Here is a 13,433-nt window from a genome sequence, read left to right on the forward strand (position 1 = left end):
TGTACAAGCAATGATCACACGCACGGCACAGCGGACACACCAGGAACCGCGGTGTTGGCCGTCGAATGGCGCTAGCCGCGCAGCATTTGTGCACCGCCGCCGTCAGTGTCAGCCAGTTTTCCGTGGCATACGGAGCTCCATCGCAGTCTTTAACACTGGTAGCATGCCGCGACAGCGTGGACGTGAACCGTATGTGCAGTTGACGGACTTTGAGCGAGGGCGTATAGTGGGCATGCGGGAGGCCGGGTGGACGTACCGCCGAATTGCTCAACACGTGGGGCGTGAGGTCTCCACAGTACATCGATGTTGCCGCCAGTGGTCGGCGGAAGGTGCACGTGCCCGTCGACCTGGGACCGGACCGCAGCGACGCACGGATGCACGCCAAGACCGTAGGACCCTACGCAGTGCCGTAGGGGACCGCACCGCCACTTCCCAGCAAATTAGGGACACTGTTGCTCCTGGGGTATCGGCGAGGACCATTCGCAACCGTCTCCATGAAGCTGGGCTACGGTCCCGCACACCGTTAGGCCGTCTTCCGCTCACGCCCCAACATCGTGCAGCCCGCCTCCAGTGGTATCGCGACAGGCGTGAATGGAGGGACGAATGGAGACGTGTCGTCTTCAGCGATGAGAGTCGCTTCTGCCTTGGTGCCAATGATGGTCGTATGCGTGTTTGGCGCCGTGCAGGTGAGCGCCACAATCAGGACTGCATACGACCGAGGCACACAGGGCCAACACCCGGCATCATGGTGTGGGGAGCGATCTCCTACACTGGCCGTACACCACTGGTGATCGTCGAGGGGACACTGAATAGTGCACGGTACATCCAAACCGTCATCGAACCCATCGTTCTACCATTCCTAGACCGGCAAGGGAACTTGCTGTTCCAACAGGACAATGCACGTCCGCATGTATCCCGTGCCACCCAACGTGCTCTAGAAGGTGTAAGTCAACTACCCTGGCCAGCAAGATCTCCGGATCTGTCCCCCATTGAGCATGTTTGGGACTGGATGAAGCGTCGTCTCACGCGGTCTGCACGTCCAGCACGAACGCTGGTCCAACTGAGGCGCCAGGTGGTAGTGGCATGGCAAGCCGTTCCACAGGACTACATCCAGCATCTCTACGATCGTCTCCATGGGAGAATAGCAGCCTGCATTGCTGCGAAAGGTGGATATACACTGTACTAGTGCCGACATTGTGCATGCTCTGTTGCCTGTGTGTATGTGCCTGTGGTTCTGTCAGTGTGATCATGTGATGTATCTGACCCCAGGAATGTGTCAATAAAGTTTCCCCTTCCTGGGACAATGAATTCACGGTGTTCTTATTTCAATTTCCAGGAGTGTATATTAACCAGGTCCGCACGTACAGCTGGGCGTCGTCGTTCGAGGTGAATCGTTTGCCCTTCATCGCCCTTTTAAGAAGATAAAAAATGGCGTAATCGCAGGGAGAGAGGTCCGGACTGTATGGAGGCTGGCCGAGAATCTCCCATTTGAATTTCTGCAGCAGTGCCGCGACTGTCTTGGCAGTATGATGCTTTGCATTCTCGTGGAGCAGAATGACCCCACTGGCGAGATTTGCTGGTCGTTTTGATTTGATCACTTGGCGAAGGGTGGTCAAAGTTTGCGAGTAACGCTGAGCATTCACTGTTTCGCGCTGCAGGAAGTGAATCAGAAGGGGATCATCTTGGTCAAAGAGGAAAGTCAACGTAATCTTTCCTGCACTCGTGTGGATGCGGACAACGACGTCCAGCTGTACGTGCGGAACTGATGAACATCGCAACCCTGGGAATTTTATGAGCCATTCACCGCCTTGCTTCACAGTGGGACAAGTGTCTCAACAGCCAGGGTCAATACTTCTAACATGCAGGTACTGGTTTCTGTAACTATGCCTCCGGTTCGCTTCTTTTTGAAAGTCCCTCATATGTAATGGATGAGATTTCTGTAAATCTGCTTCTTGTTAATCGAACTTGTACCCATCGCTTTGTACACACTTGATTTCACATGTCGTGCAACCTACTACGGACTTCATACATTCGAGAAGTACAGGAGTATTGGTCGCAGAAGCCATTTATAAGCAAAATCGTTCGTAGAGAAACTCAATTACCGCGTCGCCCTGCCAGAGCACAAACTGACGCACGCTTAACTCTACTGTGAAATCACTCATCTATCGACTCACACTGTAGTGATTTTCGAAGTGAAGATCAAGATGTGCATGTGGATTCTGCTGCGGTATTAGCCAGCGCAGCCAGTGGACTGTTTGAATAATTTGCGTGTTCCAACTGCGTGCTGTAGGTCTAGGATTCTATGCCATCCGATCACACTGTCAATACATTCGAATCTATAAATGGAAAGAGCGCTAATAAGATGAGACGCCTCACCCATGGAGCACCCAACTTGCACGCCACGCTCCGCTCCAGCTCCTGAAGTCTGCGTCAAACAGCATCGCTCCCTGAATGCAGAACCAATGATTACGTCTTAGCGGGGCAACTGTAAGCCGTTGAATAGCGCACGCATCCGGTAATACAACCTTGTGATGGAACTGGCATCTTTCTCCTGTCACTGTATTTACCACCGGATCCTTTCGGTGATTTCAGGCTGCTTCCTGTGGCATTCACTGTCCCTTAATGCTATCACAATTTGTTGCGTCTAAATTCCATTAAGACGAAGGGGCTTGCTTCCCGTAATTGGTCGGTGCATTAACTGCCGTGTCTACTGCCGCGCTTTGTCCACAGCCGGAAGGCTGCGCCTCGACGTGGGGGAGGCAGGTAGTGGAGCAGCTAGCGTGGGCCACTGACCGGCCCGCACGCAACGCGGCCACACAAAGGGCGGCAAAAACGCAGCCGGCGGCGGCGGCGGCGACCCACACACGAATCCCCGAAGGCCTCCGCGGCCGCAGTTCCTGCGCGGTTTCTTCCACCAGCCGTCGCGATTACGTCCCCGAGTAATGACACAGTGGCCCACTGGCTGCGACAATTAAAGCTGCGTGCACCTTCCGTGTCGTCAGGGCGCCGTATGCGGGAAGAAACCCATAGCCGTAATTTGGCGGTTCCGCCGCAGCCCTGCTGGTGCGTGCGTACAAAGAAAACCGCAACGCACTCACGCGAGTCGCCGGTCACTCGCTGTACTTGCAGCCGCGCTGTTTGCCTATACTTTACGGGTTCTTCCCAAGTCTTCGGTCGTCAGAAGCATTGTTGTTGTACATCTCTACTTTTCGTCTTTTCTACGGATGATGAAGTAATATTACAAAACGATATCGGTCCTGCAGAAGCGGTACATCACCAAAGATGAAACTAAAATTCCGTAAGTATTGGAACAACTGTGTGTCCCATTCCAGTCAAACTAGACCTGTAAGGATGTAAATGTCCTACACTAGAATCGTTTCACTTTCTTAATCTTTAAGGGGTTAGAACATCAAACGGGCCGTCTTGGAGCAGAAGAGACACCACATGACATTTTAATTCCCACTGTCTATACTTTTACGAATAAATTCATAAAACTTTGTCAGCATGACCAGGAAGGATTCAGGATTCACACTCATAGCAGTGGAAGTTCAAAAACATAACAAAATCAAATTTGTTTTACATGTGAAAGTTCATCATTTTTTCTCTTACTATTGGCTGCGTTTGTTGCTGTAGGTACACGTTTCTTGGTAAGTAAGTGAGATTCTTCGATGAATTTTGCACAGCATACAAACCTTACTTACAGGTTTATGAAACTCTAGAAATTATTTAATTTATGAAAAAATGAAGGTGCTGTTACATTTTAAACTTCATATTTAAAAAACTCAAATTTTATAGTTAATTATCTCAATTTTTACCACAGTTTACAATGCATTTGGAAAATACTAGAGTTTCATACACCTGTAAGTATGGTTTGTACGCTGTTGAAAATTCATCGAAGAATCTCCCTTACTTATGAAGGAAAGTGTACCTATAGCAACAAATGCAGCCAATGGTAAGTGAAAAAGATCAAATTTCAAATGTAAAAAAAATTATTTTCTTATATTTTTGAACCTCCACTGTTATGAGTGTAAATCCTGAATCCTTTCTGGCCATTTTGACAAAGTTTTATGAATTTATTCGTAAGAGCGTAGACAGTGGAAATTAAAATGTCCTCTGGTGCCTCTCCAGCTCCAAGTCGTCCCGTTTGACGTCCTACCCCCCTTAATACCATAACGTACTTAACACCATTCAAAATGTGATTCGCAGATGAACAAAGCTGTTATTACTATCGTCATCGCAAAAAAATGTGTGTACGTGGTAACGGATATTTCCGTTACCAAAATAAAATTGTTACTACTCACCTTTTCTCAGGGTAGTTAACATTCATGTTTTGGAATGAATCATTATTTGTATATTTGACTTACATTAAGACACACCTGTTTGCACGTGGACATGCTGAAAAGTAATACCTACGGATCTTTCTATACGATAACTCGAAAAACTTTTTAAATAAAATAAACGTTATTAACATTCTACACTTTTATTCTTCATGTCTCAACATCGTCACCCTGGTGACGAACACATTTCTCCTAACAAGAGACCAATTTGTTGACACCATCACTGTAGAATGTTTGACTTTGTTGGCGGAGCCGCAACCTTACCTCTGTTTGCACCGCTTCGTTACTGTTAAACTGAAGTCCTCGAACGAGTTCTTTAAGTTTTGGAAACAGATGAAAATCGGATAACGCCAAGTCGGGACTATACGGAGGATGACTGATGACGGTGAACCCTTGGCGTCGGATTGTTGCAGATGTCGCAGCTCTCGTGTGTCGTCTCGCATTGTCATATTGAAGGAGTGTGTGCTCCGTGTATTGACGATTTTTTCGAATTCTGAACCCAGTTACTGCATCCTGTACCTCATGAATCGACATGCTTACGTCACACACCGCCAAGTGACAATTCGGAGTCCTCTAACGCAAGAGTGCTGCAAAAATGTAGACATGAAGAATATGGATGTAGAATGTTAATAAAGTTTGTTTTATTTAGAAAGCATTAAGAGTTTTCATCTGAAGAATTGGGGAGGCATTAAGTTTCAGGACGTCCTCGTGATATTGACATAACGAAACCTACTTGTAGATCAGAAACTCTGCTGTACTAAATAAATCGAAAGACCAATTTTCAAGTATTCTGAGTAATCAAACTTCAAACAGTTTTTGAAATGGGCCAATTCTGGATTTAATGCGTGTCGTAACTTTTGGGACTGTTACTGTATCACGAATCCGCAAAAAAACCATTTACTAGTTACATTGAAACACCTGCAGCTATTTTTATTTATTATATATAAAACATCGTAAGGACATGAAACTAATGACTGACAAATGTTCATGCCCTCTAAGACCTTCAGCTTTACTGTACCGTCACTGAGCTACTGACATTTTCCTGATAGAGCAATACCCCAGTTTGTAATAACACTTTATGCGTGTACGTTTTATTGGGTGCAATTCAAGTCACTGGCGGCAGCTTTTCCCCATTTTACAACACGCAATGGACCTAATGATGGTATTAAACCTCTAAACGTGCAGCAGGAGTGTACTCCACTGAAGGAAGACTGGCTGCAGCTTAACACTTTCTTTTTACTGTTTCACCCAGTCATGGTATACCTATGCTTGAAATGATTGCCTCTATCTGTGTCACAGAACGAATTCGACCGGGGATTACGTATCAACGAGTGTTAACGAAGATCCATTGTGTCATAATTAATCTTCCCGTCTGTTGAGATATTCATTCAATTTTGACACAGCAGTATTCCAAGGTTTTTTGCCTTTGGTATCTATTGAACACATACGGTCTATAGGCGGGGAGACTCATATTTTTGTCTATTTATATTTGATGAACAACAGTTTCAAATATTGAAATTACTGAAATTCAACGTAACTTTAATAGGAGTACATATATTAGCTACAGCGACATATGAATATTTGTACCCACTCGGGACTCGAACCTGGATTTTCCGCTTATCACTGACAGTCGCCTTACCACTTAGGCTATCCTAACACGTTTCCTGGACCGATCCAAACAAATTTTCATATTTCACTTTCTGTAGCACATCTATAGCTATTTCACTTAAGTTTAATTTGAGGAATAAATTTCCTATTTTTGTCGTCCAAAAGAAACCCATCAACATCGGCTTGCAATGGATGAAGATGTCAGTGAATGGCTTTTGTTGTACTTGTATTGGTGGTCTAAGAACTACTGTATGATACTGAAAACTGTCCCCTAGTTCCTCAACAGTCATGATAGCTACTGTTCAGCAGCAGCAACCCGTTTTGTTAAACAATTTTCCGTGGACTACCCCTGACACTTAAATGGTCGAACAAGCAAGCCCAATATCAGCAACGGTTACAACTCATTTACTCAGTTTTCAATTCGAGAGCCAATCCGAAACTGTGGAATGTACAAATGATTAAAAAAATATACTAAGATGGTATCTGTTCTTTCGGACATGTCCATCGGTGACCATGTGGCTCGTTAGAATAAAATTACCATTAAATGAACACCCTTAGCTGCTTACAGGCGTTGACATACGTCAACGGGGACAGTCGAAAATGTGTGCCCCGACCGGGACTCGAACCCGGGATCTCCTGCTTACATGGCAGACGCTCTATCCATCTGAGCCATCGAGGACACAGAGGATAGTGAAAATGTGTGCCGAGGACAGGAGGTGGCTCAGATGGATAGAGCGTCTGCCATGTAAGCAGGAGATCCCGGGTTCGAGTCCCGGTCGGGGCATACATTTTCAACTCTCCCCGTTGACGTATGTCAACGCCTGTAAGCAGCTAAGGGTGTTCATATCATTGTAATTTGATTTAAAAAAAAACATGTCTAGTTGCACCAGTGGTTAATTTGATAGTGACGTTTCGACCGTTATCAGACCCCCTGTATCTTGATGTAACTGTCAGTGCGTTTCTGCAAGAGGTTTGCGAAGTCAGTCTTCACGAGTAGTGTTACGCAGGGATAGCGGAAGGTGATTTAAGCGTACAACTCACCTTTCTCCGCCGTTGGTAGTCTTGCGGGGCAGGGGAGCTATAGTATGACGCGAGGCGGGTGATCGCGTTAAAGATCAAGTGGACATAATACAGGGCAAATATGAAGCGATATCGAGAGTGATTTATGCCCAATGAACCTTCCACTGAGTCATGGCTGGTGCTGGAGTTCGGTGTGTGAGAAGGTAGACAAACTTTAACAGTTATTACTGAATTTTTTTCCGAATCAGCAATAGTGTATAGTAATATCAATGACTTTAGCCGTGATCGTATTGGTTAGCTAACACGATCATACTATTGACAAATTAACGCTACCAATTTAATACTCCGATAGTCTAAAGTTCATTTAATTGTGATAATTTATAAGCATGAAACTTACGAAGTGACCCTCAGGCAGCAACATGGTCCCACTGTTACTTCGTTCGGGCACTTCTGGGCCGGCCAGTGTGACCGTGCGATTCTAGGCGCTTTAGTCTGGAACCGCGTGACCGCTACGGTCGCAGGTTCGAATCCTGCCTCGGGCATGGATGTGTGTGATGTCCTTACGTTAGTTAGATTGAAGTAGTTCTAAGTTCTAGGGGACTGACGACCACAGATGTTAAGTCCCATAGTGCTCAGAGCCATTTGAACCATTTTTGGGCACTTCTGTTTCTATGAACAGTAGAGTATACGATAGGTCACCGCCTGTGACCGCTCCCAGCAATTCACACGTTCACTCCGTGAAAAAGAAACTTTCGCGATTGAGAAAACGTTGGTTAACGAAAGTGTCATTCAGGCCTCATCGGATCATGCAACCAGCTTCGGGATTCATCGTAAGGCATGCAGACCTCCCAGGACCAGCCACAGAGGTACAGCGACGCCACCGACCACCGAGGAGATGACAACTCAAGAGTAGCTCCCACAATGGGAGCGGGCCTGCCACACTACGTCACGTCACGTCGTCCGATTGCTCCCGTTGCCGTCACCGACAAGTAGGCCTACGCCCCCTCCCCCCCCCCCCCCCTGCCCCAGCCTCACATTTGCGTTGCAAATCCGACACAAGGGACGGACGTAGGGCTAACGTTCCCACAGGTGGCGGACAAGCCGCACCACGTCCGGCCAGCACAATCTCGCCATCGGCACGGCAATTAGCTCTGTAGACAGGAGTATACAGCAACCTGCGTTTAAAACACAAAGTCGAATTAAGTTTCATAGACGTTTTACGTATCACAGCTCGAGCGAAACTACCAATCGCAATCGGCAGCTCCATCAGTTTCTTTCCTGTTGGTAAGAACTTGGGATGGGCGATATTTAACGAACTAGAAAAACAACGCGTTTAACGAATCGTACCTACTAAGCAAACAAGATGATCCACTCTGTATCCTAGAAAATTTTTAGCAGGGTAGCACTTACATACGCAAAAGCCAGTTTCCACTGTCCATCTCGTTCCTGGGTAGCAGTGAGGAAACTACTCAATTTTTGTCTATGTTTTCTGCTTGCTGTTAAAATTTCAGTAGTTTTAAACAAACCAATACCATTCGCGACTTGCCACTGTAGTAGGCAGCCTCAGATTTCCGTCCCGCATCAAATTAAGCACACACAGCTCCGTGCCGTCAGGGTGTTATTGGTGCGCCCGCACCGCATTCCGGACAGCTGTTCCGCGCTGCACGCGTGACTGTGCTAAACTGTTGCTCGCAGGTAGAAAGAGTAAACTGGCGAGTGCGGGCGAAATCATACCACCGCGCAAGCAGTTCCACTCTACAACGCGAATGCTGTGTCACGTGTCCACCTTCAAGTGTCTCTGACGTTCTAGGCTGTAGTACGTACTCTGCTAGCGTATTATGGCGACAGCATGGAAGTGCACAAAATTTTACAGTTTCGTATGTAACAATATTGCACAGTGCGATATTGGTGGTAAACTATGTTTCAAACAGACCGAGTAACCTACCGAGCGGTATGGCATGTTGGTTACTATACGGGACACTCATGCGGGAGGACTACCGTTCAGATCCATGTCTGGTCATCCCGACTAAGGTTCTCCGTAATATTCCTTATACGCTCTAGGCAGGTGGCCCATTCTTGAAAGAATCAGAGCTTGATCTCGGTCTCTGATGACCTCGATGCCGACGGGACGTTGAACCCCTACTTTCCTCTATCTTGTGGATAAGCTGAGAAAACATCTTTAGAGATACATGCATCGATAAATTTATGGTTTCACTATTGTGCCTCCCTATCGGCCAAACAAGAAACACGTAGGTACAATTCTGTTTTTAAATTGTAATTCATTTCTTGAAGAAGCATGAATACAATGTTTGGAATATAAAAATAAATGCAAATTCAAAACGAATCTTAACTTACAGTATAGCAGGCTATTTCGATGATTTCACCATGTTTTACGACCTACGTTGAACTTTTTAAAAAGATTAATATCTTCACATTGAACCCAATACGATCTTTGTAACCAGTTACTCATAATTAACAGTTTAGCCCGCGTCTAATAAGAAGCGTGTTTTGCTCCTATTATCTCCGACGTCACTGAATTGTTTACAAAACGCTTTCGCTGGGCAAACTGCACTACCGTAGTAACGAACCAATCGCGTCATTCACTTAGCGTGTCTCCGGCAGGAGTCTAAATCTTAGTACTTTGTTCACATAGCAGCGCTGCACGCAGAAACACAAGCAAATCAACGAGTCAACAGCCAGGTTTTCTCATCTGTAGGCAGCAGAGCGACGTGATGCAGTGATCAGCACATTGGAACAACATTCGGTTCATCCAGATGGATTTCCTTAAGACGGATACAGGGATAGTTCCTTTGAATTAGGCACGGTTGACTTCCTTCAATATCCTTGCACAACCAATGACCTCGTCGTGGACAAGGGTTTAACAGTAGAGTGTCTTCATTCACACAACTGCAAATACACTCTAAGGAATGAAGGGGAAAAAACGACATACCACGAAGCAAGTCTTCGAATGGGGCGGAAACCGGTAGATGTGATGTATATTAACAGGCAAACAGAAGATCATAGTTTCAGAAAAAATTGAATGATTTATTTGAGAGAAAAAGCTTCACAAATTGAGGAAGTCGATACTGCGTTGGTTCCATCACTGGGCCTTACGCAAGCAGTTACTCGGCTTGGCACTGGCTCACTGAGTTGTTGGATATCCTCCTGGAGATATTGTGCCAAATTCTAATTCTCGTATTAGGTGGTCAAAATCCCAAGCTGGTCGGAGGGCCCTACCCATAATGCTCCAAACCTTCTGTCAGGTTGTTATTCTACCACTGTCTGGAGCGTCTCCAGACAACTTCGGCCTGGAATCTCACTGACTGGAGTAGAATTATCTTCAGTGATGAGTCCCGCTTCGAACTGAGCTCCGATGATGAGCGAAGATGTATATGGAAGGCCCCGAACAGCAATGGGATACCAACCTGACTCTCGGCCGCCATACGCCTCGACAACCAGGTGTGATGGTCTGGTGTTCTATTTGCTTTTATAGCAGGATCCCTTTGGTTGTCATCCGCGGTACTCTCACAGCACAACGACACGTCGACGACATTCTACGCCTCGATTTGTTGGCATCCTCGGATTACATTTCAGCAAGATAATGCCCGCCCACGCAAGGTGAGTCTTTCAATTGCCTGTCTTCGTGCTTGTCAAACCCTACCTTGGTTAACAAGTTCGCCGGATTTCTTACCAATTGTGGACGTTTGGGTAATTATGAGCACGGCCCTCCAACCACTTCGGGATTTCGGACCATCTGACCGCGCGAATTTGACAAAACTTGACACTATATTCCTCAGGAGGATATCTGAAACTATCAATCAACGCCCAACCGCTTAAGTGTTTGCAGAACGGCCAGAGGTTGACCAACTGGTTATTTACTTCCGCAGTTGTTGCAGCTCTTTCTCTGGAGTAAATCATACAATTTTTCTGGAATTGGAATCATTTGTCTGTCTTTACATGTACATTCCATTACTAATTTCCATCTCATTCGGGCAATTCCTTCGTGGCGCCTTTTTTGTCTCTTTGAGTGTAAAAGCCTGGAAATTATCTGCTGAATCGCTGGTTCGCAAACAAATGTGCGGGGCCCACGACCAAGAAGACTGAAGATCGGTTAGTCTATACGCAAGAATCGCCGCAGAACATCGCACAGAGTATAATTATTCCTTTTTGTTGTCGTTATTATTATCTTCTTTTGACACCTAAACAGTATGCACTTAAGAACAGTTCACCTACAAGAAAAGATTTCCTGCCAAAATGTCTAAGACTTTGAGCGGGTAGCCCAAATGTGTAGCTGATTCTCTTGACGCGTGGCGTTAAACGATAAACAACTTCCTAATGTGCCAGCAGATTGTGGCTCAAATGGCTCTGAGCACTATGGGACTTAACATCTGAGGTCATCAGTCCCCTAGAACTTAGAACTACCTAAACCTAACTAACCTAAGGACATCACACACATCTATGCCCGAGGCTGGATTCGAACCTGCGACCGTAGCGGTCACGCGGTTCCAGACTGTAGCGCCTAGAACCGCTCGGCCACCCCGGACGGCTGCAGATTGTCAGGGTAGGGGGAACTAACAAGCTGGAAAGGAGTAAGGAAGGTATACGAGCAAGTGAGAAAGTTGCGTAAATTCAGAATCTTCCACGCCAACTGTCAGAAATTATTACATTAAACTGAGTTACGCTATAAGTGAAAAACACTGAGTCGTCATCATCTCCATTCGTTAAGTAAATGCAATAGCAACAAATTATTTATTCTGAAGGAAATTACTATGGCCATTTTAACTAACAGCATAAAAGTCATACCTGTAAATCTTACATCCGCATTTTTATCAACAGGAACCCAGTCAAGCAAGGCGAAATTCGATGTCTGGTGCTAACGCGCCTGACAGTTACGACAACATCAAAGTTCTTAGCGTCTTGGTGATATCCGTTACGGTCGTCGGGAAACTAACAAGAATTTATGTCCTCCTAATGACATGTAATAGACCCTGCTCCTCCCCCTCCCGTCTTTTTGCTTTTTCCTCGTCACGCGTGGCGGACAGTTGGCTCTTTCTTGACGTCTAATTGATCGCCTCATCTCTCTCTCTCTCTCTCTCTCCTCTCTCTCTCTCTCTCTCTCTCTCTCTCTCTCACGCACACACACACACACACACACACACACACACACACACACTGATGACAGCGGCAACCTCTGCGTCTGCGTCGCTAGAGGAGCGCGGCCAGCCTGCGGCCGATCTGATCGACAGGCTCACGGCCGCCATCCATCGCCAGTCCATTGCCATTCGATCCGGCCGACGCAGACAGCGCAGCTGCGCTCATCACGGCCGCAGTCGCGTGCTCGCTCCCGAGGACGTCTCGCTCTACGTGCTCTAAACGCTCAGTAACTCACTGCTTAACGGCTTGGCGGCGACAGTAATATTCTAAAGAAAGACAGAAGAGGAGAGAAACAGATACTGTCATTCTTCATATGTAAGTTCCCTTCTTCCCTCGCAAGTGTTAGGCCTATTGACCTGTCACCACCTCGTCGAGAAATTCTCCTGCAACCTTTTCATTGGTCGATCTAGCGATCGTACACTGTTGGGGCGGTAATGTAGCATGGGTTTTAGGATCTTGTTTGAGCTCGTTCGTTGTAAATGTTTTCCCTACTTATTCTGGTAGTTCTGTATATACTGACGAACCAAAGAAACAAACACCTGCCTAATATCGTGTAGGGCCGCCGCGAGCACACGGAGGTGCCGCAACACGAAGTGGTATGAACTCTACTAATGTCTGAAATAGTCCTGAAGGGAAATGACACCATGAATCCTGCAGGGCTGCCCATAAATTCGTAAGAGTACGAGGGGGTGCAGTTCTCTTCTGAACAGGACGTTGCAAGCTATCGCAGATATGCTCAATCATGTTCGTGTCTGGGGAGTTTGGTGGCCAGCGGTAGTGTTTGAACTCCCTGGAGCCACTCTGTAGCAATTCTGGACGTGTAGGGTATCGCATTGTCCTGCTGGAATTGCCGGAGTCCGTCGGAATGCACAATGCACATAAATGGATGTAGGTGATCAGGCAGGATGCTTACATACGTGTCACCTGTCGGAGTCGTATCTAGACGTATCAGGGGCCCATATCACACGCCCCAGGTCATTACAGAGCCTCCACCAGCTTTAACAGTCCCCTGTTGACATGCAGGCTCCATGGATTCATGGGGTTGTCTCCATACTCTTACACTCCACCCGTGTTGACCGGTCTAGGCGAGGCGTAAAGCTTTCTGTCGTGCAGTCATCAAGGGTACACGAGAGAGCCTTCGGCTCCGAAAGCCCGTATCGATTATGTTTCATTGAATGGTTCGCACGCTGACACTTGTTGATGGCGCAGCATTGAAATCTGCAGCAATTTGTGGACGGGTTGCACTTCCGTCACACTGAACGATTCTTTTCAGTCCTCGTTAGTCCCGTTCTTGCACAATCTTTTTCCGGCCTC

General features: G+C 46.6%; 1 protein-coding gene and 1 non-coding gene across 2 annotated transcripts in view; both read right to left on the reverse strand.

Annotated features, from left to right (window-relative positions):
* Positions 1-13,433, reverse strand: part of LOC126188969 (fringe glycosyltransferase) — a 620,508-nt gene that overhangs the window by 427,467 nt on the left and 179,608 nt on the right. The window lies entirely within an intron of this gene.
* Positions 6,551-6,624, reverse strand: Trnat-ugu (transfer RNA threonine (anticodon UGU)). The gene has a single exon. It is a non-coding gene; the product is annotated as a tRNA-Thr (tRNA).

This window comes from Schistocerca cancellata, chromosome 1, assembly GCF_023864275.1.
Source record: "Schistocerca cancellata isolate TAMUIC-IGC-003103 chromosome 1, iqSchCanc2.1, whole genome shotgun sequence".
NCBI classification, from domain to species: Eukaryota; Metazoa; Arthropoda; class Insecta; order Orthoptera; family Acrididae; genus Schistocerca; species Schistocerca cancellata.